The sequence below is a fragment of the Camelus bactrianus genome, chromosome 11 (assembly GCF_048773025.1).
Source record: "Camelus bactrianus isolate YW-2024 breed Bactrian camel chromosome 11, ASM4877302v1, whole genome shotgun sequence".
Classification (NCBI taxonomy): domain Eukaryota; kingdom Metazoa; phylum Chordata; class Mammalia; order Artiodactyla; family Camelidae; genus Camelus; species Camelus bactrianus.
This window is the reverse complement of record NC_133549.1, coordinates 27,626,666-27,653,546: the sequence shown is the minus strand read 5'-3', so window position 1 is coordinate 27,653,546 and position 26,881 is coordinate 27,626,666. Positions and strand designations below refer to the sequence as shown.

General features: G+C 44.3%; 1 long non-coding RNA gene across 2 annotated transcripts in view; it reads right to left on the bottom strand.

Moving 5' to 3' along the window:
- Positions 1–23,426: 23,426 nt before the first annotated feature.
- Positions 23,427–26,881, bottom strand: part of LOC105080770 (uncharacterized) — a 53,942-nt gene continuing 50,487 nt past the window's right edge. For both annotated transcript variants that reach the window (XR_006720061.2, XR_006720058.2), the window contains one exon: positions 23,427–23,636. This is a non-coding gene — a long non-coding RNA (uncharacterized LOC105080770). The remainder of the gene's footprint in view (positions 23,637–26,881) is intronic.

Below are 26,881 nucleotides of genomic sequence, written 5' to 3'. Positions count from 1 at the left end.
GACTGCATGCAAATGACTCCGGTTTGCCCTCTGAGATGCTCATGGCAGGGATTTGAAGAGGATGTCGAAGAAGTAAAATTGAGTTCTGACTCAGATTTCACAAGAATGGGTTTTCAAATCAAATCAGATGAAAACTCTAGGTGCATGGGACTGCTCTACCCCCGCCCAAATGTGACCTCTCCTATTAAGAAGGGGGGGAAAATGCTTGAAAACCCTCTTCAACATCAAATAGCAACCTAAGAGCATTTTCTGGTGATTTAAGCTTAAATGAATCAGAAACATCTGGATTAAATTTTACTCAAATTCTACACAATCTAAACAATTAAGGTGGGGGAGGAAGCACTTGGCAAACTGTGCCTTGGGTTTAATCAAGCCTGGAGCATTTGGAAATTGGTCCGAGGTGTTGATGAGCTCTGAGTGAAGCCCTACCACTCTGACGGCTCAGAAGTAACACAGACATCAGCTTCCCCCTCCCAGGACTCCGTGCAGGACCTCCCTTCCATCCGTTCTCCTCATGGCCCCATTGGGACAGCTCGTTCACAATGAGATGCTCTGGACAAATCTGGTTGCCTGATGACCAGGGGCAAGTGGGGACTGTGAAGAGCCCTGGGAGTGGGTGAGAGTCTGGTGGCGCTTGTCAGGATAATGAACACTAGCTGCTGCAACAGAGCCCTAGAATCTCCGTGGCTTTACACCACTAAGTGTGTTTCTTCCTTGTGCCCCCTGGGTTGGATGACTCTGCAAGACATCTCTCCTCCTGCCACTCAGGACTTGGGGCTGCTCGCATCCCCCCACCTGCCATGCACCACGCTAAGTGTATCTCCATGTTACTGCTGAGGGGAAAGGAAGGATGGAAGGACGGAATGCCTCGTTTCAAGCCTCTGACTTGTCACTGAAGAGCTGTGTGACATTCTGCGAGACACTTGATCCCTTAAGTGTCAACTTGTTTCTTCCTCTGTAAAACGGGCGTTGTCAGAGCACCCACCTCCTGGGGCTCATGGGAGCATCAAATGAGGTTATTCAAAGTGTGATCAGCTGACTGACCAGTATCACTGGCACCATCCGAGGTCCTACTAGAAATGTGGACCCTCAGGCGCTGCCCAGGACCTACTGAATCAGAATCTGCATTTTAACAAGCTCCCTGGGTGATTCGAGTTTGCAAAGTTTGGGAAGCCCTGCACCAAAGCTCCCAGCACATAGTAAATGCTCAATGAACACTAGCTGTTATCACCTAAACACCAGCCACCTTTCCAGGCACCTTTCACAGTCAGCAGGGACATCATTGCAGATTATCAGGTTTAGGGGACCGGCTTCTCAAGTGAACAGTGACAATTCCTCCTGATGTCCTTTCATGACAGGGTGGAGACAGGGCCTTTATTTTAACTGACAAATAAAAGCAAGTCAGGACTGAGGCTACAATCATTTTATCCTCATTATCCCCGGGAATTTCAGCCCATATGGCACGCTGCCCTCATCATTACACGCTGATCACAGACTCTGTGTGTTACCTGGGATCAACCCAGAAACATAAAAGGTAGGTAACAGACCCAGATTTCTAGACAGGCTGTCATGGAAAATTTCCTTCCTTGGGGGCGCTGGGGAGGGGAGGATTAGGACCAATGTCAAGTAAATCATTTCCCCCTTCTCCTGGTAAAACACATTTCCATGGCGAGCTCAGCTTTCCAAAACGAGCCCTGTCCAGCTCACTTAGTTTGTGGTGCTTGGGTTCTGGGATGCTGAGGGATTCTTTTGGCCAGCCGCCTGCATACCTCATTTCTGTGATTACACCAAATCACCATCCAGAAAGTGCCCTCTGAAAAATGACTAAACTCATATCAGCTGTCTCTCCTCTGCCCCTTCCCCGGCTCCCACCTCCCTCCACAAAGGCCCTGTCTGAGACACGTGACACCCTTCTCCTGGTAATGGATCACACAGCTTCAGAATCTCAATTTCCTCTCCCCAGCACTTTGTCACCTCGGCCACACTGATCAATATGAAGCTGAGTAGTGCTCGCAGCCGCCCGCAGCTGCCTCTTTCCCTCCCCCTGCTTCTCTTGTCCCTCTTCCCTCTCTTACACATGCGCGCGCGCGCGCACACACACACACACACACACAAAGACGCACCCATGTACGCACATACACACGCAAAATACTCAGAACATTAAAGAAAGCTGTTAAGCTAATCTGGTGCATCTAAATGGGCAATATATATTGAATCCATGCTCCATTGATCATAATTATTGCAGTGCCCTTTATCAAGTAGCCATCTTAAACCATTATTTAGAGATCATTTTGCTTTCCATTACTGTCACTATATTGCAGAAGTCGCCTGGAATTGGATGCCTGGTGATAGAGAGGTGCGCACGGTATTAGCTGGGAATCTGCCCATGTCATCCCGGAGTGTTTCCAAACGGACAGACTTCAGCGCCACAGTCAGTGAACTTTTGAAGAGCTCCCCATCCGCTTGATGGCAGAAAAATAAATCCTCCACCCGGGTCTGATTTTCCACCTTGGCTGTGCAACAATGTCACCATTATTCTTGCCTCGCAATAATCCCCAGTAAGACCCTCAACGTACAAAGCCCCCAACTCACACTGGGCACTCTGCAGATGAAGTGCCGTCGCTGCAAAGTGCCTGAATAAAGGCAGCTGGCCTGTGGGAAGGAAAATAAGGGCGGCTTCTCCAGAATGCCCCAGCCTCCTCGAGGAGAGCTTGTGTACCAAAACCATGTCTCCCGTTCTCCATTCCTAAGGATGCCCGTGGTAGATGAGCGGTTCATCTCCTCCAAAGCCCTGGTCCGACATCCATTACTTACTGGAGACACTCCACAGAGAATGAAACACCCCGGGCCTCTGAACTTGATGAGCAGAAGGCAGTTTAGCCTAGTGGTTAAGACCATTGACTCACCCTCTCAGAGCCAAGTTCAAACCCTGACTCAGCCATCTGTTCCCTGCAGAGCCTCAGGCAAATCTTTTTACCCTCTGTCAGGCTCCAAAGCTGCTTCTGCTTAATTCACAAACGGGAATAAAGATGATTATAAACTCCTACCTTGTAGGGATCCCCCAGCGGAAGGGTTGGGATCTGGTGCAGTGCGAGCGTTTGCACAAGTTAGCAGTCGCCACTGTTATGCAGAGCAGTGGTTCTCAAGTGTTAACCTGCTTTAGAATTACCTGGAGGGCTTCTAAAGCCACAGATTAGTTTCTGACTCAGTAGGTCTGGGGTGGGGTGAGGATTTACATTTCTTACAAGTTCCTAGGTGCACGCTGCTGGTCTGCGGACCACATTTTGACAGCCCCTGCTCTGCGGAGTGGAAACTATGAAATTATAACCATGGAGAGGTGGGTGTGTGTGCTCCCCTCCAGCCATGAACTGCCCTCTAAAATGAGCACTGAGCAGACTTTACTCCCCTTCGTGGGTCAGTTTCTCACCAGTGAAAACCAGTGAACGAAGCAGACCCAAGACTGTCCTTTATCAAAGAGAAAAACATAATATTTAGGGTCCGACAGACCTGAATCTGCCTCTGGGCTCTATTACTTACCAGCTGTGTGTTTTAATTGACTGTCTTGACTTCTCTGAGCTTGTTGTCTCATCCGAAGGTTGGGATGTTAGTTCCTACTCCAGGGAGTTGTTATGGAAATAAAATTATATGCCCTGTAGGAAATACTAATATTGTCGCTGGTATATAATAGATAATAAATGGTCGTTATTAATAATAACGTTAGGTTGGCTCACATGAAATTGCTGATATTTGACCATATTTTACCTGCAAAAAGGGCAGTTTCCTGTGGCTAGCCTAATTGTAATAACAATAGAAAAATAACACTCTTATCACTGAGTAAACCGTAGTCACCTCAGTTTTGTAAAACAACTGGCTAACGGCACCCATTGCAGGAAAGCTGAGGACGTCAGTCAGTTAAATTGCTCCATCATTTTAACTACTGCGTTTATCAATCAGATGCCTGATTTACAACTACCCCCATCCCCCATCTCTCTCTCTCTCTTTCACACACACACACACACACACACACACACACACACACACGCATGCACGCACGCACGCACGCACGCACGCACTGGTTTAATGGGCTGGGCGTGGTTTTTCTTTGTTTGTTTTAAGAGACCCTTCAAGTGATGCCAGTGAGGGGCCAGGACGTGACCCCAGGGACTCCATGTTCTGTGTGGGTCCTTTGGCTTTTCCTGAACAACCCTGCTTCTGTCCAGCCATCCTGCTTTCTCTTTGGCAGCTTCTAATTTGCTAAGAGCTGGGAAACCAAGTAACCTAACCTTTCTGGTTTGTATATGTGTGTCTGTTTTGGGGGGGGGGGGTTGGCAAAATGACTAGTAACATAGTAAATGCTTAACAAATATGAATTGGGCAATAAAAGCAAAACACATAATCATCTCAACAGATCCTGAAGGGCTTTTGATAAAGCGTAATATTTTTCAAAGAAAAAAAAAACCTCTTAATCACCCAAGAATGTAAGCTGGTAGCAAATACGATGAATGGATTGATGTGTGTATGTGTGTCTGTATGTGCATGGGTGTGCATAGATGTGTACATATACCCATATCTATAGAATTGATTTTTTTCAAATAGCCAGCATCTTGATTAACTGTAAAATAGAGGGAACATTAAATGGCTGGAACAAAACAAAGATGCTCACTCATTATGACTAACGGTGTTCTAGAAGCACCAACTCATACAACAGAAAAGAACATGAAAGCGCAGGAATAAATGCTGGAAACTGCAGACAAAAACTGTCATCACTGTCTACTTGGAAAACCCCTGGGGAAACACTAGGACTAACAAGAGGCTTCAGTGAGGTGGGTGGTTGCAAACTCAGTTAACAGAAATCAATAATGTGTCTATAATCACTTGGAAAAGACAGCTTCGTGACAGTCATAAAAATGCAACGCCTAAAAGGAACTTTTCCAAAAAAAATGACTACAATCTATATGATAAGAACCGTAAACCTCCACTCAGGAATACAAAAGGATATCTGAATGACTGTAGGAAACATGCCATGTTTTTTGATGGAAAGCTCTAATATTTAAAGACATTAATACTGACAAATCATGCTATGAATTTAATGGAATCCAAGTCACAGTGTCAATACTTCTTTTCAAACTTGACTAAAGTTTATTTGAAGACTGTGGTGTGTGAGAATAACCAGAAGGGGAAAAAAAAAGCTCAGGAAAAAAGAAAAAGACTATTGAGAGAGTATTTACTAAAACGTATTAAAATTCTGATCATCAAAACTGACTCCTCAAGAGACAGATTACTTAAGTAGACTAGGAAATTCAGAAGCAGACCCAAACAGAGAAAACAGATTTTATACATAATAAGGTTAGACTTTCAGACCAAGGAGGAAAGCTAAGACTGTTCAATAAAAGATCTAGTGATAACATTTGGGGGAAAAACGACAGTGTACACCAACATAAATTCCACATGGACTGAGCAATTTCATGTAAAAGTACTAGCAAAAATACAGATATTTTTATAAAACTTGATGAGAAATTCTTTTGAAAGAATGGCACAAAATAAAATTTTATGACTTAAAAATTTAAAACTTATTCCAAATGACAAAAAAAGTTAAAAGGCAAATAAACCAGAAGACATATTTTCAATACATGTGATATTCAGAGACCAGTATCCTTACTATTTAAAGATACATTAAATTCCACCAGAAAATATGTATAAAAAATCCAATAGAAATTTGGATAATGGTATAAACAAGATAGTCACAAATGAAGCAACACAAATAGTCAATAACCATGTACAAATGTCCAATATCATCAGTAGTCAAAGAAACGTAAGCTAAGCACAGTGGTCTACCTGCTTTCGTTATTGTATTATTATTAATTTTAAAAAAGGATAGCCAGAATTATCAAAGATGTAAGACAGTATGTAGGCATTCTTATACATCGTAGGTAGGGAAATACATTAAGAAGGTCTTTTGGAGGACGGTTTGGAAGTAGGTATCCTACACCTTAGACTTTGACCCAGTAAATACATTTCTGGGAGTGTGTCGGAAGAAATAATTAAACAAGTGCACAGCGATAATATAAGGATGATCTTTGTGGCATTGCTTATAGTAGCCAAAGACTGGAATATTAGGCATTAAAACTTATGGCAGAAATCCATGTGTATTTCCATGCACACACAGTCACGGAAGGGCAGGGGTTCTCAAACCCGAGTGTGCATCCGGATGACTGGAGGGCTTGTAAAGGCAAGGTCGATGGCCCCACCCCCAGAGTTTCTCATTCCAGAAGCCGGGGACGGAGCTCTAGAATTTGCATTTCTAAGTGCCCAGGTGATGCTGATGGCCCAGGCATCGCACTTTGAGGGCCCCCGTGCTAGTGCACTGCTTAGCGAGAAAAGCAAATTATAACAGAGCAGAGGAAGCACGATCCAGTGTCTCTATGTATCTTATATATGCATAGAAAAAAAAGCCACAAGGATAAACCTGAAAATATTAACAATGATTATTTCAAAGTGTCAAGATTATGGTTGCTTTTAATTTTTTATGATCAACATAAATTATTTATATACATTTAATTAATCAGCCATTTCTCCCTCTAATAAGCAAAATCTCTGAAACCCACATGTGCCTTGCTCCCACTGAGCTGTCTCTGCCTTGAGACACTTGGGACACTCAACACTTCGGGAGTTTTTTATTAGTAGTAACTAGTTTATTAAGATATAATCCACGTTCCATACGATTCAACCATTTCAAGTGTACATTTCAATGGCTTTTAGTACATTCACAGAGTTGTGCGACCATCAACACAATCAATTTTAGAATGTTTTCATCGTCCCCAAAAGAAACGTATAACCCCTTGAGCAGTTACCCCCCCCCCCATTTCCAACCCCTTCCCTCCAGCCCCTGGCAACCATTAATATACTTCCTGTTGCTATGGATTTGCCTATTCTGATGTTTCATATAAATGGAATCATACAATATGTAGTCCTTTGTGACTGGCTTCCTTCACATACATGGTGTTTTTGTGCAAAACCCCTGCCCTTGTAGGGTCATCCCACAATCCACCTTGTCTTGCAGCCCCGACCCAGCAAAGCACAAGGTTCTAAGATTTATAGAAACCAAGTAAAGTGCGTGAAGTTTAATACACTCTAGGCATCATCCCTTCCCTCACCCCAGGTAATTTTAGCTTGCAGTTGGGCTCTCGTCTCTGCTTTGGACTTGAATTTTGAGACACTTGAATTTTGCAAGTCACCTTCTAATAGACTTGATGAAGAGGCAGCATAACCTTGCGGCAGGAGCGAGCGCCCAGGGTCTCTGACCCCAAGCACACTGCTTCTTTGCTCTGGAGCTCCATTCCCCTCCTGGGACCGGACAACACTAGCACCTCAGAGTCACCGGAGCACTCAGTGAATTCATGCACGTCTGCTGCTCAGAGCAGAGCCTGCTACCACGTAAGCGTTCAGCACATGTTAGCCGTGATTAAAGCAGTTAATTGGATTTCAATACCTGGCAAAGTTTGTCGTGAAGCTCTGATACAGTCACGGAAGCAGATGCCTGGAATAGATTTAACAAACCCTTCTCTTATGAATATACCCTGTCTCCTTCTCCTTGAAGGATTGAAGAGAAGACTTTGGCTGAATCAACCCCAAGCAGCTGTCCCATGCTAAGAAATTAACACTTGGGGAGGGCTTTGGGAAATAATTAGATCAGATACAAGGACCAATCATAGTCATAATCACAATACCAATAAAATGAATGTCAAAATCATCTCCGTTAAATTTTGTGTTTCTCCCAAAGATGTGCCTGGGGTTGTTACTCAATTCTCAGTAGTGTTGTGGGCTCCTGACTTGGCACGGTCAGTTCTGAGGCCTGGGGAAAGCCAAGGATGACTGTAGGAGACAAGAACAGTTACGTGGCCAAGCATCCTGGAGCAATGACCCAGCCTTTCCAGGTCGGCTTTGCTAACTCACGCTGCGAGTGAGACACAGCAAGTTTAGCTGTTCAAAAATTTTCCTAAACTATTTAGGGCCCTTTACACATTTATTTATCATTTTTGTTTCTTTCCTAATGCAAAAAAAAAAATTGCCCTTCATTTTTAAAATTCAGCTTGTTCAATAAATAGCTTTTGTGAACAACCATGTTAGAAGGTTGGTAGAATCTGACTTTTCTGGATAGGACTATTCTTGGTGAAAACATCTAGAACGTCTAAAATCATCTGGACTCCCTTCCAGATGGAGGGACAAGGCAGCTTCATCTTCCTGATCTGTATGGTGTCACCAGGAAAGGTCCTCCGTGGGTGTAGCCACCTGCAGCCAGAAGTGTTCTCTGGAACCAAGTCTGGGCTCTGGCGCCCAGCTCTGGCTCCAGGCTCTCCAGAACACTCCACCCCATCCATGCAAACTCGCAGCTCTGGGGCACGCTCTGCCTTTGTGTTATACCGGCCACAAGTGGAAAGAGACGTTCCCAGGTACTCTTCGCTTCTCCCCCTTCTCCTCTCCCCTTTTCCTCTTCTCTCTCTCTCTCTTTCCTTTTTTTTTTTTTTTTTTTTTTGTATTATTTTTTTTTTTTATTTTGGCAGTGGGGGAGGTAATTCAGTTTATTTATTTTTAGAGGAGGTACTGGGGATTGAACCCAGGACCTCGTGCACATGCACTTTACCACTTGAGCTGTACCCTCCCCTCTCCCTTCTTTTTTATCACTAACAGCACCTACTCTGGCTGTTGAGCAGACGGTTATAGGTATATGCCCTTACAACACCTGTTTGATCTCCTTTTTCTTATTTTTTTTAAATCCCCAGAAATCTTTTTTTTTTTTAATGATTTTCAATTGCTAGTACCACACAAGTGAAGCCCAACAGCCCCATAAGCGCTCTGTGAACTAATAAAACATAAAATCCCAGCACAACACTTGGTAAGGCATCAGCAGTGGGGCCATTCAGCGTGAAGGCAGAGTGCTCTCTCGTGCCTCAAAATATCTGAACGTGTTCCTGCAACACCATTCAGTAAAGTAAGTGTTGACCCTTGCTTCCCATACAAAAACCGCTAACATTATGTTCAGCATTTATTGCATTTTCCAATATGGCCTGACTGATAGGAAGTGAGTGATTATTCCCATCATTTAAGAAAAAAGGTGAAAATAATCAAAGTTTTTGCCATTGAAAGACCAGGATGTAGTCGTCCAAAAAATGTACACATACTAAATGGCCCATTTTCCAATGACCATCAGATGACTAAAGAATTACTACACTTATTTTAACTAATAAAATGCAAATGTGTCATTCCCCTTGAGTCATTACAGTTCTTGTTATTAGTCCCTTTCAGAAAATTAAAAAATTTATGAAACTCAGTAATACATAATTAATATTTTAAGACATTTTCCCATTCTGCTAAGCTTCTCCTTTGCCAAGTGTGAAACTGACTTAGTCAGTTACATAAGAAGATGGAGGTGTGTCTTTTCACTCCTACTGTTGGGAAAATGCTTCTAGGGGCCTTGAGAACACATATAATTATATTTATTTATTCAAAACAAATAAAGTTGAGACAGCTAGGCTGTACAAATAATTGCCGTCCAGGGCTAGAGAAGATCGTGTGGTGACAGCCACTGTTTGTAAATTTAAGGATAGAAAACAAATGAATCAGCTGCTTTTTAACTATTTTTGGCAGAAGGGCTTTTGAAAGCACTGACCGCAAAGCACTGCTGTGAGAGTTAAATTTATTTTGTTTTTATTTCTCCAACAAACACTTCCGTAGTGCTTATCACGGCAGTCATTAATCTAAGACTATATATTACCCATATTAACTAATTTAATCCTCCTAACAAACACTTTTATCCTCATTTTATGGATGAGGAAATGCAGACACAGAAAGATGCGAGATGAACACAATGTGTGACTCGTGTCTAGAATTTAACAAACGCTAGGCACCATTTCCTTCTAAGTATCACTGACTATTCAAATTGAAAAGTGGGTGAGTGTAACTTCTGTAGGCCGAGGAGGAATATTGGCTATGTCTGCTTTACATTGCCTTTAAAACCCAGACAGAATATGGTAGACATACAGTTCGACCATCCTACTATTTCTTATTCAAAGGAAATGGAGACATTTCAAAAGATAAGTTGAATAAACAGACAGATCCTCTAATTTTGTGATGTCCTTATTAGGTATAAAACATCTCAAATCTCAGTGATTCTCCAAATATACTTACTTGGAGAAATCCAGACAAAAATATTTACTATTGAAAATCTTTGAACCTGTTGCATTGTTTTTATCAATCTATTGAAGGTATTTTAAGAGGAACAGCTGCTATAAATGGACATGTTTGTCCAAATAGGGTCCTATTGTAGGTGGCTCAGTGATAATTAACCATCTGCCTCCAAAAGTACTGTGTATGAAGAATTCCTGCTCACAGTCCCAACTGCAGAAAAAATTAGCATTTGAAATTAATTTACCAACCAATATATGAGTATGTTTAAGTATACAAATGTATTGTGTACCTGCTACATGGAAGAATTTTAGCCCAGGGCACTGAAGAAAGGTACAAAGACACAAGAACCTTTAAGAGGCTTGCAGCCTGAGACCGAAGGGAAGACAAAGGCATGTTCAAAGATAACCAGTGGAATGAGGACGGAAGTCTAATAGCAGAGGCAGAAAAGAACTGACGGACTGCAGAGCAGGGGCAAGACCACAGGGGACGGGGCTGGATGGGGCAGGACCAGGCAGGACTGAGCAGGAGAACCGGGGCCACGGCTGGCTCCCGGGAGTTCTGCAGGATCACACAGGAGGCTAGGAGTTGACTCAGCGACTGAGAGAGATGGCAGTCCAGGCTGCTCTGTTCACCGTCACTTCAGCCCACATTGCCGTGAGCCCCTTGGTGTGATTTGTTTCTTCTATTTAAATAGAATAATCCAGATGTAATTTTCTGCCTGCACTGCTCTGCTCTTTGGCTGTGTTCTGTGGCTTAGTTTCTCCCTGTGCCCACTCAATCTCCTCAGCCACCGTTGTTTACTTTGCTCTCTCACTCCCTTTATGTCTCGTGAATAACAACATTACAGGGACAGAGCCAACAAGTATGAAACTATGTGCGTCGTGGTGAACCTTCGCAGCGGACTGTCTCAGCGGCATTCTCCCTTTATCTTTTCTTCTTTCTCCTTTTTCCCACCGGACCTCAGAACATTAATGGTTAATGGGCAGTTGCAAAAGAGCTTTTCCTCTCAAAAGAAAGTGTTAATACACATTTCATGGCACGCTCAAGGTCTTAGGGTGTTTAAAGAAGGACCTGGGTTTTCTTTAGTCTTGGGAATGATATGGGCGTATCGGGAACACAGCAGCTGATGGGGGTGAACTGCCCTCACCTGGGCTGAGGGAGTGTGCTGTGTGGTTTGGGGCTTATCAACACGACTCAGTGGGGAGTGAGAGGAAGCTGGGGCCAGGACACAGGAGAAGTGACCCGCCTGCAGGGCTGCTTCTCAGAGGCCCAGAAGTCCAAGATATGGATCTATGGGGTCACAGGGGCCTGCCAGTAATCAGGGGGTCCATCAAGCAATGGGCATGGCAATAAGAGGCGCCTGGTAATGGGGGGGGGTTCTCATAGGCAGGTCACACCAACATGGTTCGTGAAGGTGAGTCCGTATGACATCCCATGACTGTGGGTGTGGAAGATGGACTCAGGCACCTGGGGGGGAAAGATGCCAGTAAGAGAAAGGAATGGCATTGGTGCCTCCAGCAGTGGCCCTGGGTTTAAGGCAAAGGCACAAGCCACTGGGAATCTGCTCATGAGGAAAGAGGACATGAGTGGCATGGTGAGAAGGAGCCACTGGGCACACGGATGCCAAGAAGGAGCCAGACACCCCAGATACTGGATCCGAAGCAGGGACCGATTCCATACGTTCCTGACGGACCAAGGCTGCCCACTGGGTCAGAGCTGACTTCAGAACAACGCAGCGGGAGGTATCTGCAAGGGGCAACCACAGAGACCTTGGGTCAGCTGGCAGGGACCAGCACCGACTCCCAACAACTTCATGTCCTGTGTGGTCTTTGGGGGTTTCCTAATTAAAATTTTAAATTGAAGTATAACATACATAAAGTGCACAAATCTCAAGTGACAGATTTTTACGTATGTGTACACCCACGTAACCACCACCCAGATCAAGATATAGAACATCCCCAGCACCCAGCAGGCTCCCTCCTGCCCCTGCCAGTCAACACCATCATTTTGACTTCTAACATCATTCGTCAGTTTGACCTGTTTCAGAACTTTATATACATGGAATCATACAGCGCGTACTCTTCAGTGTGTTTAATTTTGCTCAACGGTGAGTCTGCAAGACGTTTCCACGTTGTTGCACATGGCTGTGATCTGTCCATTTTCACTGCTCTATAGTATTCCATTGTTAATCTAGTACCATGCCTTGTCAGTGGACATTTGGACTGTTTCCAGCCTTTGGATCTTAAGAATCAAGTTTTTGTGAACATTCTTGTGGACACAGGCACTCATTTCTGCCGTCATGTACCCAGATGTGGACTGAGTCATAGTGTAGATTTCCTTGAGCTTTAGTCCTTTGAACACTATTTTTTAAGATAGGTTTTTTTAGAGCAGTTTTAGGTTTACAATAACATTGAGAGGAAGATGCAGAAATTCCCCCCAAATACCGCTTCCCACCTCTCCCATTATCAACACAACTCACCAGAATGATACATTTTTTACCAAGGATGAATCTATATTGATATATCATGATCACCCAGAGTCCATAAAGTTTACTTTAGAGTTCACTCTTCATATGGGACATTCTACGGGTTTAGTCAAATGTATAATGACACATATACATTATTATATCTTACAGAGTATTTTCACTGCCCTAAAAATCCTCTCTGATCTGCCTATTTATCCCTCCCCATCCTACCCCTGGCAACCACTGATCTTGTTACTGTCTCCATAGTTTCGTCTTCCCCAGAATGTCATATAATTGGAATCATACAGTGTGCAGTCTTCTCAGATTGGCTGCTTTCACTTAGTGATACATGTTTAAGTTTTCTCCAAATTTTTTCATGGCTTGATAGTGCATATCTTTCCAGCACTGAATAATATACCATTGTCTGGATGTCCTTGAGAGCTTTTAAGGATAATTTCCCCACGCATCAGTTTAGAAAAGAGATGAGAAACTAATAATCTTGACCCCAAAAGAACGTTTTGAAGCCAGCACAACCTGAGGTACTGGCTTACAGACCACAGTCAGCCATGATGGCTATGACATCGTGTTGCACAAGACAGTAAGCGTTTCATGCAGGTGATTCCTGTGCTCAGAGTCGCTCCGGTTACAAGAGAAAACTGGGGGCATGTGGGGAAGGGGCTAACTAAACAAGCAAAGTGCAGCAACACTGCATGGAGTTTAGAGTTTGCATTTCTGCTCTGTGACAGTTAGGAGTTAGGAGTGAAGCCAACCTGGGTTCCCATTTTGGCACTGCCTGTGCGCAGCCCCAGGTCATGGTCACACGGCTTCTCATTCCCAAGCCTGTTAGGAAAGTTAAAATGAGGAGTTGACCCCAGTCCATCCTACATAATTCTGCCCTTAGGAGAAGAAAACAGAATGTCATGAGGACAATAGAATATGGCCAACTTCCTGAATTAGCCCACAGATCTCACCATGACAGGAGATGGGAAAGGACCAGGATTAAACTCAAATGTCATTTCCATGGCTTGTGCCTGCGCTGACAACAAGATATAGGAGAGCAAATGGAACCTTTGCTTCACCAAGTACTTTTGAATTATCTGTGGATTTCAGTCCCCTGGCCCTGTTAATGACAGGTAAACTGGAGGTAGTGATGCTGTATGAATATGAAAAAAACCAACATCTTGGGTTGACACCAAACATTGAAAAGCTTGATTAAAACCCTTGGAAGGAAGTGTCTGAGGATGGGAACAGCTGGGATTTCTAAGAAGAGTGAGTTCTAAGCCCCAGTCCCATCTAGTTACCTCTGGTCACCGCCACATGGGTGTCCTGACTCAGTCCATCCCTCCGTGGATACCAGTCTCGCCACAGGGAACCCACTTGTGTGATGCCTAGAGGCCCCACCAGGGATTCAGGATGAGGAAAGGGGCTTTATCGAAACCTGAAGGAAAAGAGCTTCAAAGGGGCTTTTCAAATTATCTCGGGCTTCCAACTGCTCCTGTGTCTAATTTCCTATAAATGAATTACGGCTACAAGAATTAACCTTTCCTTGGGGAGAAAAACAAATTACGAGACTTCATACAGGATTTCTGCTAAGGTAAAAAGCGAAGAGAAAACAAAGAGAAGAAGGAGGGAAGGAACGATGTTGGCAGGACCAGAGTTAGCAGAGACAAGGCCTCCGCGTGAGTCACCAGAAGGTGCCTCTCCTGTAAGTGGACGCGGCCCCAGGCCAGGGCTCCCACGGGGCAAGTGGGGCGTGGTCTGGACTTCAGCCGCACTCCCCTCCTTTGCTGTACGTCTTGTAAAGTGCAGGCCCACACAGCTGTGCCCGGCAGTCCTGGATGATCACTTTCCCTCCTTCCTTTCTCATTTTGGAAGCCCAAGGATTTAAAAACTCATCTGGGGAAAACAAACAAACAAAAAAGAAAGCATTCATTTTGGTCAACTCTTCAGGGGGAATGGGGAAAAGGGGAAAGAAATAGCCATTCAAAGGTCATCCTTCCTAGAGCCAGCCATGAAAGATGAAACAGGCTTCTCCGGATAGGGCAGTTGGTGGGTTCTTTACTAATTCATGACTTAGAGTGGATCAAGGGATGTGATTTAGCCGCAGAAACACAGGGCGAAGGGAGGGTGGGGGTCTGGACGAAAAAAACAGATAGACAGGGGTCTGGCACTCCTCCATTTTTGTTTGTATGTTTTTTTTGTTTTTTTCAATCAAACAGATTCAGATCTTGCAATGACACAATGACAGTGGTCTTTCAGAAAATGTTCGTGCCATTTGGACGTCATCCAGTAATTCCAGGTGGCCTGGACCAGTTGACACACATAGAGGAATTATTGTGGATGCATTTTTATAGGGGTTGTCTTGTGCCATTTTATCTATGGAAAAATGCTGGGGGGTGAAAAGTTAAAAGGAGTCTGAATCTATTTCCCTGGAAAATGAGAAGTGTGGCTATAAAGCAATAAGGCAGATTTTTGCACACAGTGTCTTAAATCATATTTTTAGTGGCATCTTATAGTATCATTTCCTTGAAAAGAAGCTGGTGGACATTGCTTGTGGGAAACCTTAAAGAAACATATTCTTTATAACCATATTGTTTCCAAGAAGGCTCCCTCACACAGGTCTTGGCAGGAGCCCTCGGTTCCTCACCAGGAGGACCTCTGCACGGGACTGCTTGAGCATCTTTCTGGCATGGCTGCTGTCCTCCCCAGCGTGAATGATCAAAGGGAGAGGATGGAGGAAGCTACAATGTCTTCAATGAACTAGTTCCAAAGTGACACTCTATCATTTCAGCAATATCCTACTGGTTACCTAGGCCGTCCCTATGGGTATGATAGAGACCACATGGGACGTGAACACCTGGAGGCAAGACCATTGGAGGCCACCTTAGGGGCTGGCTTTCCTACCCCACCCTCCTCAGATCCAATGAAAATGTCTGTCCATCCTTCTCTCATCTCCCGTGTTGCTGCACCCTCCTGGTTCTCCATCCTCCTCTAGACTCTTCCCTCTCCTGCTTCCAGGGCCCCTCCTCTTCAGTCCATGGCTTCCACATGCTATTTGCTATGAATGTGTACATATACACCCATCTGCCAGGTGACTCCCTATCTCTGCATCTATCCTAGGTTTCCCTCAGAAGCTCCAGGCCTGTGTTCACATCTCCTTGCTGGACTGCAAGGGGCCGTGGGATGCATCTCACCCAGCCAAGGCGGAGAAGGGCCAAGCTCATAACCTTTGTCATTTCCAGTGACACTAGCTTTGTCTGTAAGGGGAAGGATAGTGAGCAGAGATCCTAGCCATGCCTTATGTCTTGGGTGCCATATGCCTCATTCGTCTGGGGACAGTCCAAGTTTATGCCCCTTGTCCCAGTGTAATTATTAATATCACTCCATTTTGCTCTCAAAAGTGACCTATATCAGATGATAAAGTATATGGTCACTCTGTAGTCCTTTTACAACTCTGGACCACTGATCATTGCTTTATAGCAGGTAAATGTTAAACAGCCATCTACAGACTGATCTAGACTGAAGCAGGGCGTCAACTGTGCCCACAGAACTGACCATTAAAAACCATTACACGATGTGCTGTGGAATGTTATTCTCCAAACATGTCCACGGTAATTAAGATTCTCTGGCATTTCAGTGACCTTTTATGAGGCATAATAGAAGTTGAAGGACTCATTTATTCCATGATCATCATATTGTATCCAAGAGAAACTGAGTGACCCAAAGCAGGTGTCCTGGGCCAAGTTGCATATTGCATTTCAGAATCTATTGGCCGGATGCTAATTTCTGTCATTTGCATGCCCCCCCCCAGCCCCCACCCTGTCATTCCTATCACAGTATCCATGTCAGCTCAATTTGCAGAGCAGCTGTAGCTGAAACATCGACCCGCCACCGATTACAGTGCTGTAATGAAGTGCAATGGGCCGGTAATTACTCTGCATTACCCTGATCAAGTAACATACGGCCTGCAGTTACCACAGCAAGATCCCAGGGCTCAGTCAGCATGGGAAAAAATGGCCGTGAATGTTCTTTAAAGGGTGTCATCAAAAATGAGTTTGCAAGGCTAGAAATGTAAGAGGCCTCGGTCCCGAGATGTTATCTCTGACTCTTATCTCAGCAATGCCTCCCAGTTGGTGCACAGAAGCTTCCTCTCATAAACTCATTTCGAGTGACTTAATGAAAAGTTACATTTAAAAGCCACCTGTAAATCGAGAATGATATTTTCGGTAGAGAAAGAAGTCAGGAGTGGATTGGAGAATGAGAAAGGAGAGGAAAACCTACTGATGACATCTCAAGCAACTCAACATTCAAAGTATTCTGGCTCGCTTGTTTCAGAAAAGAGCATCAGTTCCCTGATGGGTGCCGTCAAAACAGAAGATGCTGGTGGGACAGGCCGTTAAACTTCTCCTGAATGCAGCTTCCACATAGAGCAAAGCCTGGGGTTAAAACTTGATTTTAATTGGGTGTGATCAGCTGCACAGATGAAAGCAAGTTCCAGTGGTTTACTCCGCACTGACTCAGGGGAGCTGACCGGACTGACTGTTTGACAACAGGCAGCTCATTATTTAAAGACAGTGCACAATTCAGTTTCCTCTAAAGCACGGGATTGGTTCTGGAGAGTGCTCCAGTTTGGGTTTGCAACCTGTTGAAAAACGTGGACTCATAAAGTTATCATTGCAAAGAAAGGTAAGGGTACCTTACTTCAAGAGTTTCTGCCACAGACACAGCCCCCAGGCAACACACACAGATGCTGCACATGCAGGTGTCGGTGCACGTGTATGTATACACACAGGTGCAAAGCTTGACCCTCACAAGCACATAAGAACAAGAACTCAGGTGTTATATCATACGGGGTCAGCTTTGGGTTGCATGGAGTCCACTGTCCTGCGGCTAAGAGCTGCCTCTTCTCCCTGCTGCCCCTCCTCCCCTACCTGCCACTCCTCCCAACCTCTTCCCTGTGTCTTCCTTCTCCACTTGTCCCCATTGCCCCACAGGGCAGAGCCTTCATCCAAAAGATGTAGAATGGACAACAGCTGACAGCCTAGACTCTGGACAGACTTATTCTAACACTTTTATGGGTTTTAGATCCCCCACCCTATACTACCCGTAGAAGTTCAGGGAATGATTTTTCTAATGTTACTGCAGAAATTATGTGGCCCAAAGCAACTCATTTGATCTATAATTGGCTATCACTTTGCAACAATCGCCACAGGCAATCAGGAATTCTTGCAAAGTGAGAAACTTTAATTGTTGTGACTCCTCAACTTTACAATAATGTTAATATAATGTCATAATCTATGGACATGCCATCCTACATTTGAGTTTGAATTTAGACTGAATGTATTGTTTTGTTGTGTTAGGTTTCAAATAGCCTACAAGTCACTGAGGAGCTTATAGGCTCATATGCTTTGCCCATAGTACCTCGAACTGATTAAAACAGCCCTAGTTCAAGAGCCAGTCAGCCTGGGTTCAAATTCCTCCATCTGGCTGAGCAAGTTATTTGACCTCTTGGAACCTCAGTTTCCTCATCTGCAAATTAAGTTTAATAGCTGGGACCACCCTGTCAAAAGCATGGAAAGTATTTAACATGGACTCAGGTCAAACAACATTAGCTATTATTCTTGGTCATTTATTTCTAATTTTTTTTTCATAATAAGCTTTATAATAACAAGAAGGGATATTTAAAGAAAAAAAATCACTCATACTTTCACAATCAAACATTTTCCATGCTCCATTGCATGCATATATAATTTTGCAAAGTTGTAATCTTGTCATATTTAAATTTTTGTATTCTGGGTTTTTTCTGACAGCTTTGGATCCGAAATACTTTGCTACATTGTTTTAGTTTTCATATAATCGTTCTTAAAAGCTGTGTAACATTCGATGGGGTTAATTTGCCATAATTTCTGTAAGCGTTCCCATATTGCTAGTCATTTGGATTATTTTCATACACATAATTTATGACTATGTCATTTATATCTTTTAATCCATTTATATTCCTGGCCCTCTTTGCTCTTAGAACAAAACATTCTGTGAGGTTACTTTCTACTCTATAAAGTAACATTTCCTTTAATTTGTCTAAAATGTAACTGGATCCAGTTTCAAAGGGTCCCTTCCCTCTAGCTCTCCCCTTTTCTCTGGACCTCAGATAAAGGCTGTGAACACAGGAAGGAGAATAAAGAAAACCTCTTTGCCTCTACCAGGCCTTGGGAGTAGAATTTCCTATGCCTCCCACGTGTGCAGGGCATGACCTGACCACAGACCCACATTGCTGGGCTTGGTCCCGTTTGACTTTCTGTACAAGGGACTCAGTCATTGCCTGACCCAGTCATGCCCACCGTGTGACCTCTCCCCTGGACAAGGCTGACTGACCCAGAGAGATGGCCCACCCAACCTGAGGCTGGGAGTTATGAGGTAGCCAGGTGCAAACGAATAAGTCGGGTTGATTCTTTCTTTCTGGAATTTGAGCACAGAAACACCAAGAAAATGAGGCAAATGCAAGTGATTTGGAGGACCAGCTCTAGGGCAGCCCCAGCATGCTGCCTGCTGGTGTTTATGGCTTTGTGTAGGCCCTCCCCTTGAGTGTGGGCAGGATCTGTGACTTGCTTTGAATCAACAGAATAGAGCAGAAGTGACAGGATGTGTGTGATTACGTGTATGTGGGTACATGGTTATGTTGCATAAGATTGTACTACCCACCTGGAGAGGAGACTTCTCTCTTACTGTCTTTGAAGGAGCAACCACCCCTTTGGGAAGGCCCAGATGGCAAGGAACTGAGGACAAACTCCAGCCAACAGCCAGTAAGAAACTGAGTGTCTCAGTCGAACAGCTTTGCAAGGAACTAAATTCTTCCAACAAGCATATAACTTTGGAAGCTGACCCTTCCCCAGTCAAATGTTAGGTGAGGCTGCAGCTTTGTGAAGCCCTAAAGCAGAGCACATGGCAGAACCTTACCCACGGCCTCCTGCCCCATGGAAATAGCAAGATGATCAATGTGTTATTATAAGCCACTAAGGTTTTGGCGATATTGTTATGCAGCAATAGAAAGTTAATATGGTTGATATAGAGAGCAGATGGTCCACCTAAGTCAGAATCATGAAGGTGCAGAAACTAGGAATGAGCAGAACCTTGAGGTGGGAAAAATCATCACAGAGGATAAAGATACCAGTCGGCAGAGAGAAGAGAAAGAAGTCTGGGAGAAGCCAAGTTCCACTAATGGCGAGGTACTCGAGCCAGCATCTTAGAGTCCTCATCCGAGGTCCCCACACTTCAGACCTGTGCTAATACAGTAACCATCAACCACAAGTGGTGATTAAGTTTAAATTTAATTAAAATTAAATACAGTTTAAAACTCAGTTCTTCAGATATACTAGCCACATTCTAAGTGCTCAGAAACCATGGAATGGCGACCAAATTAGTGTAGAAAAGAAAAATCTCCATCATTCCAGAAACTTCTGTTGCCTAGTGTTGCTTTAGGGGTCCCTGGGGCTGTGTGAGTCAGCTCTGGCTTCTCAGAGGCTCTGCTCTGCCAGCATTATTGCCTCCCATGCCTAACTCTCCGTCTTTTTTCCTGCTTTGCTGAATATATGGACTTGAGATAGTATCCAATATTTTGATATCTATTCTTCTATGCAGATTCCGTATCACACAACACTTCTTCAGTGACAACTGCCATTCCATCACATCCAACACACCAGCACTCATGAGCTTCCTTTCTTGTCACCCACGATACTTCTCCCCGCCTGACCTCTATCCCTCGGAGCAATGTCAGGAGACATTCTAAATGTCAGCTGGTTGGGTTTTTTTTTCCTTTCTAGCCTCTTGAGAATGAACTTGGGGGTGAAACCGTTGCACTGTCTGACAGGCAGCATTTCTTCCCTCGTAGGGGTCCCGTAGCTCTGGCTGAGTTACCAGGTTTGCATTCCCTGTTGACCTTTGCCCTCCCAAGCATGGTTAGCTCATTAACCATTTTGCTATTGCTGTACCTTTAAATCAGTCACCAGAAAAACGAATTCCCTTGCCACTGTAGGTGTCTGGTGTAAAACTTTATCTCTCCCTCAGCTCAGGTAACAGGATATTAAAATATTTGTATCAAGCATGCTGAAAAGTTCAACTGTCAAAAATAGTACTTTTGTGTCAAGTTCAAAATGAAATAGACAGTCCCAGAAGGACAATTTTGAAGAATCTGCTTTTGTCAAACCTGGGAGGTGGGGGTTGGGGGCAGAGGGGGAAGGAATAGCAATGAATAAGAGCAATGGAGGGAAAAGGGGGAGGGAAGTGAGCAGGGAAAGGTCTGCATTTGATGGGGCTGGATTTTCACATCGAGCTCGTATGTAATTCACACGTAGTAACTCACAGAAAGCAAAATAGCAGGTGATGGATAGAGTGGCACGTGAGCCAAGGGGATTTACTGTCTAATTGTCCACCACTAAAGGTTCCATTTCCAACTCAGCTCTGGTCAGAAAGAGAAATAAGATGTAAGAAATGAGAAATAAGGGGTGATGAAGAGGAGGGAGCAGCAGAGGAGAAGACAGAATAAGGAGCGATGGGAAATTAAACTCGTATTCAGCCCAGCGTTGCATGTGGGTTCAATTGTTTGTGTTATCTCCAGATGGTGAGGGGTGAGGTCCTGTGGGCAGGGGCTGAGTCTTGTGCACTCTGTATCCCAGTGCCAGGCATGTGCCAGGAGTTGATAAACGTTTTGTGTCAACAGATGTATACTAAGATATTAAAGAATGGTGTTGACGTAAGCCCCAGTACACTCCCAGATTTCCCCTTTTGTTCCTCTTATGGGAAATTTCTGGACTGTACCTCCCATCTGGAACATGACTCCCCTCTTTGCTGGCAACAGACCCTAGAAATTAAGAAGTATGGTCTTTGGAGCCAGTATTCAGTTCAAGCCTGCCTGTGCAATTTGCCAGGAATGGCCCTTGAGTAAGTCACTTTATTGTTCTCATCCTCATTTCCTCATCAGTAAGACACAGATATAGTCATTCCTACCTCGCAGGATTTGTGGAAATTAAAGGGAATAATTTAAGACAGCACTGAGTCGATAAATATCATCCACTGCAATTGGTGAGGTCATTGTTATTGTCAAGATCATGGTCATGATTATTGTTCCTATTATTCAAAACCCAAAATAAGTGGCACCTCCTCTAACAAATCATACTCATCCTTCTTGGACCATACTTACTGTTCCTTCTTCTGGCCATAGCATTTTGGTCCGAATCAAAGTTTTTCTGCCTGTGTTTATCTTTATGACACATATCACAGTTTGAAATTTTAAATATGCATAGAATATTATACATGTTCTTTTGCTGGTTTGTTGTCTGTCTTGTCTCTGTCCAGTCCTCTCTGTTGTGCTCTTCACTTGAATCATTCTAATTATATTAAATGTTAGAACAGGGCCTGTATTACCTCAGATGACTGGGAAGTCCAGGTGGCCATTGCTGGGTCCAGAGTTCAAAGGAAACCATCAAGGCTCTTGCACTCTATCTGTCAGCTCTGCTTGCTCTTTCTGTGCTCCATCCTCAGATACTTTTTCTCCTCCTGGAGGCAATGTGTTCCCTGGAACTTCCAGAGAAAGAGGTAAATGTCTTTGCTGAAACGTCTGGTGAAAAGTCCTATGGCAGATTCTGATTGGCCCACTTGAGGTCACATGCTTATATGTGAACCAATCACAACTGGTGTGGGTGTGTGGAATATTTGGATTGGTCAGTCAGCAACAGACCCCACTCTTTGTGGCAGGAGGGTGGAGTCTGCCTTGACCAAATCAAGCAGAGAGAACAGGACTATTATGGAATGGGTGAGGGGCAGTTCCCAAAGGGTGCTGATCAGACAAAAGGCAGTAGTAAGCAGCACTCCACTCCACTCAGTAGGACACCAAGTAGGCAGCAACAACAGAGGTGCTCAACAAATATTTTTAGAAAGAGTACATAATTTATGCATCCATGTCTTGCTTCCCTGATGCCTAAAGAGTCAAGGACATGAACACAAAGGCAAGGTCCAGCCCAGGATTCAAGGCTTCCCCTAGCACCTAATGGCAGGGTGATTTTAAAGAAGTTACTTTCTGTCCACTGAACATCCGTTTTTTTCTATACAATAACGTGGAAAATACTTCCTCTGTCTCTCTCGGAACTGTTACGAGGATTAAATCAGAGAACATATGTAAAAGTCTTCTTAAAGTGAAACAGTACACAAATGAGTGTTGCTAATGACAATGAGATTGGAAGGCAGCTACATCTAGGAAGCCCCTTCAAGACTTGGCACATGACTGTGACAAGAATGTGGTGGCAATAGGACCCTCCACGCCTCTTCTAATATCTGGATATTATTAATATGAACACTTTGGTTAAAGGAAGAAAATAATAAAATGTGATGGCAGGCGTGGGGTGTGTGGGTTTGGGGATGTGTGTGTGTGTGTGTGTGTGTGTGTGTGTGTGTGTGTGTACGTGCATGTGTTTTAAACCAAGATTTAACCTAACCCCAGGAGTTTTCAAAATAAAGTTTACTCAGAAACATTGGATCGGCAGTGACTGTCAAGAGACCCCAGGGCTCTTTGTGTAAATTGAAAAGATTCCTGTGCTTGCTCCTGGTTTTATTATGGGAATCACACTAAAGGTGATAATTTTTGTGAAGCGTGTTTATTGTCAGCTTCTAATTGTGCTTGTTCATAAGCAGCGGAATGGGAACGAATTGTCTCAATCCGTCTGTGATTACAGTCGCCAAACATAGACATCTTCCCATCAGACCTGAAATAGAAAAACCTCACCTTGAATAATTTCACGTCGAGCAAGTGCTGGGTTCACAGATTCTCAGGGGAGACATGGCATCTGAACGTTCTCTCCTCTCACAGTTCAAAGTTGCGTGTGATTTGAAGTCTGATCTGAAGCTGCCTTCTTTGCAGCCCAATTCCGAGATGCTTCCCCGACACCAGGCACTCAGATGTGTACTGTGACCAGACTCGCTGACCTCTTCTTAACAGCTACTATTTTGAATTCAGAATGAAGCTGATTGTTAGCGCCACACACATCCTTGGTTCTATTCATATTTGTTTCATATAATTTTTCTTGCAGCAAAAATAAAATTATCCTCCCAGCAAAATTCTAAGCTCTTTGAGGACTTCCTCTGAGTTTAGAACTAGAGAAAAAAAACCCTCAGAGGCCAGTTAGTCCAAGCTTGATTTAATAGATGAGTAAAATGAGGCACAGATAAATTAAGTCTACCAATCACGGTCTAAGGCACAGTGCTGGCACATAGTCGATGCTCAATAAAATCCTTGCTAGAGGGAATTGGGTGGCATTTTAGCCTGTCATTACTTTTTAGCATAGTTGATGATTTGCAATGAAAAGAACGCAGGAGTCAAACTTGGCATATTATCACTGATGTCATAGTAATAGATTAAAGCAGATGGTGGCAGCGCAGATGTGCATGAAACCCTCAAGGCTCGCAGGCAGTGGCTATGGATCTCTCCACATTCCAACAGGGCCTGGATTTAACCTCCGCTGTGCGGAGGCTGGCAAGTAAGGGGTGGCTTCTGAATCCAGATCTCTCCTTGAGATCTAGAAAATTCCCTGAAAGAATCTTCTAGTGGATGTCTTCCGATGCCTTGCATCCAACTTCATATTATCCCTGCCTTTGCTTCGCTCTTTCCTCTGTCAGAAATGGTCTTATTCCCATTTGCTCTCACCGCCACCCCCGTTTTCCCACCTTATCATGTCTGCGTGTCCAGACCTGGAGCTCAGCCCTCTTCTCCCTGGATGTCTCATCACAGCCACAGCCTCCACTCCTGCTAGCCCCTGTGTGCATGCCAGGCCCCAGGCAAGGCCCTTTGCCCTCATTATCTCATAGAATTATCCATAAAACCCCATAAAGTCACATGATTTTATCCCTTTCATGGATGAGAAAACTGAGACAGAGATGAGTTTAGTAAACAGCTGTAGGTCACACAACTAATAAGTTGCCAGACAAATGTCAACCCCGCTTGATCTGCCCCCGAAGTCTGGTCATGACCCTGCTCAAGACCTGGCTCAAGACCTTGGGTAGACCACCCCAAAAGACTCGCTTAGTGGGGTCTTGGCTTATCTGAGTTTGGGGATGGAGGTTCACATGCAATTTCATGGGGTATTTGCTTTTGAGCCAATGGTCCTTCTGGGAGTGGTTCCATGAGCTTATGAGAGCAAGGCCCAAAGCTAAATCAAAAACCTCCAGAAGTGAGTCTGTTGGCTGGGAGCAGGCAGCGATGTGCATGAGTCACTGAGGTCTCACCACCTCTGTGCTCTGCAGATTTCCCCCACCGCGTCAAGTTATTATTTTTGGAGTGTTTAGGGCCAGTGTGTAGTGGGAGTCCCACTTTGGCAGCCTAAGCTGGGCTCTCTGTAGGATTCGGGCATGTCCGGGCACTCGGGAAGAGCTGAGAGGCAGGCCCGCCAAGGGTCTGTTTACATGAGGAACCAGAAGCCTGTTGGGAAAGGATGAGCTCTCAGGGAGAGAGAGTGCAGGTACCTGAGCTTGAGTTGGGGGAGAGACGGAATTCTGGGCTCAGTCTTGAGTTACACAGGATGCTCTCCTCCTGACACTCTGTGACCAGCCACTCATGCTGAGGTCAAGGCAGAGGGCCCCGCTGCTCAGCTCCCCCCAGGGTGGCTTTGCCGTTTTACTGTCACAGACCATGACAGCCAGCTTGGTAAGCAAACTATGAGTCCATGATTCAGTCACAAGCAGAATGCTCCTGCCTCCGCAAGCGTGCCCAGATTGAATACCAAATTACCACCAACAGCCTTTTTCATGCATCTTTGTGTCAGATGTTTTCCACGTTAAACATATTATATTTTTCTCAAACCATATTTTTGCAAAATTCTTGCTGGTTTTTACATGTGGAGCTTGCTCACCAACCATCCATCCCCATAACAAGATGGGCACTTGTCATTCAACAAGGAGCACAGACGTGCCTGGGATTCATGGGACCACTTAGCAGCTGGCTCCCTGGGGTCTAATGCCAGGGTCATGGCCCCTCCAAACCCCTGTTCTCCAAGTGGTGCTGCAGTTCCCCACTTCCAAGAGGCCCTTCCTCTGGTCAGAGGCTGCCACAGCTTCCCTGGGGGTTACCATTCTTGTTCTTTTCGTTTCTAAAAGAATTGCTGGTCAGTTACATCCTCAAGTAGAGTCGGCTTTTACGCCACTTTAAGACATTAAAGATTTTGTAAGATTATTTACTTTTTCACCTTTTCTGGGCCTCTCTGATTACATAATTATAAGCAATTGCTTGAATGCCCTGAGAAAACACAAAAGCGCTACAGCTGTTTCGTGCCTCTGAGATTTTGCTCCTGTGTCCACTATTCCTGGACAACTAGTTAGCTGAGCACACACTACAGGCCAGGCGCTATGTTCACTATGTCACAACACCCTTATGAGACAGATACTCTTATTAGCTTAACTGTATAAATCAGGGAAACCAAGGCACAGAGTAATAAATGACCTGCTCAAGTTCACACAACCAGTGAGCAGTTAGAACTAAAACTCGAATCCAGTCTGACCTGACATCAAAAGTGAGCTCTTGACCAGTCTGTTGCCTGACTGAATGTTCTTCATCACCACCCTCTTATCCAACCACTGAACTCCTATTCAGTCTTCAGAACCCTAATCCGCAATCACCTGCTTTATAAAATTCTTCCTGACTCCCACAAATGGAGGTAAACTTTCCTTCTGGGCCACCTTGGCACTGTGTATACATCTCTCTTTTTTTTTTTTTTTTTTGACCATTGGAGTTATTTGCTGTTGTGTCTGGCTTTCTCATGGGACTATACATTTCTCAAGGTCAGGGAGCATGTCTTATGCCTCTTACCTGCCTGGGACGTAACAGGAGCCCAGTACATATTAATCGGCTACGTGTTTGAAGAAAGGGATCATAAAGATTGTATTGTTATTTTAGGAAATACATCCTTTTGGGACTTTATGCAACATGAGCATTATTTTAAAAGGCTCCCTACGTCACCTATGAGAGCAGGTGTTTCTTGGCCTTGTTCTCCTTGGAGCTACCATTTAGCAAAGGAGGAGGGCTCCTGAGTTTGGCGACCACATTCACATCTGTCTGTCACCAGCTCCTCTTGTTCCACCATCACCAGTTGTCCCTTTCCTTCTTGATGCTCGAGCCAGCCGCTAAAATAAAACACCCCGAGCCCCACAGAGACAACAGACTGTAATTGCTGTTCTTCATTCAAGCTTAATGATTCT